The sequence below is a fragment of the Elephantulus edwardii genome, unplaced genomic scaffold (genome assembly GCF_000299155.1).
Source record: "Elephantulus edwardii isolate Elephantulus edwardi_28Jun2011 unplaced genomic scaffold, EleEdw1.0 scaffold00015, whole genome shotgun sequence".
Taxonomy (NCBI): Eukaryota; Metazoa; Chordata; class Mammalia; order Macroscelidea; family Macroscelididae; genus Elephantulus; species Elephantulus edwardii.
In genome coordinates, this window is record NW_006399765.1 from 14,994,999 (window position 1) to 14,995,999 (window position 1,001).

A 1,001-nucleotide genomic window follows, 5' to 3' on the forward strand; every position below is an offset into this window, starting at 1 on the left:
CTCCCAAACATGATGTCCCTCTCCAAGGACCAGTCCCTCTTTGCAACATGCCCAAAGTATGTCAGACGAAGCTTCAGAATCCTTGACTCCAGGGAACGTTCTGGCTTCACCTTCTCCAGGACAAACCTGTTTGTTCTTCTAGCAGTCCATGGTATGTTATAAAACCGTACGGTTGGTTGTGGTGTTAAGTGCCATTGAGCCAAGTGCAATCCTGTGAACCGCAGAGCGAGAGTTTGCCCTGTCCTGACCATCCTCAACATCTCCAGCACGTTCAAGACCATTGTTACTGCCACTGAGCTAATCCATTTCATCGAAAGGCTTCCTCTCTTTCACGGATGCTCTATTTTTCCAAGCTTGATATCTTTTTTTCCCCAATGAGCGGCACCTCCTTACAACATGCCCAAATTACTTGAGATGGTTTTTAACCTTCCTTTCTTCTAAGGAGTCCCTTCTTTATATTTCCTCCAGGACTGTAGAGTATGAAAAAAAAATCACCTTCAATAAAGACAACAATACCATAATTATAGTACTGACATTGCTGCAGTGACTTTTCCATTACTACAAAAATTTCGTCATGTTGGCTTTTTTATAATCACACCCACTTTTCTTACACTTATATCCCACTTTTAAGCTCTTGTTGTTCTTCTGTGCTGCCGAGTTGGAAGCAGCCCACAGCTGACCCTTGAGTGGGTCTTTAGGGGCAGTAAATTACACAGGAGACTGCCCGTCTTTCTCCTGTGGAGCAGCTGGTGGATTTGAATCACATGCCTTTGGGATTGCAGCACAGCTTCTTACCACTCTGCTACCAGAGCTCCCTGGCAATGAGCAGTGTGTTCTCCATTTTAAGAATTTTGTCATTTTAAGAATGCAGGTCAAAAAAGAATGTGTAGTAGGAACTTTTGGGGATTGATTTTGTTTAGTATAACTCTGTGGAGATGGCACATTTCCATGTGAGTTAATATTTTCTTCCTTTTTATTGTTGAATAGCATTCTGTGATATA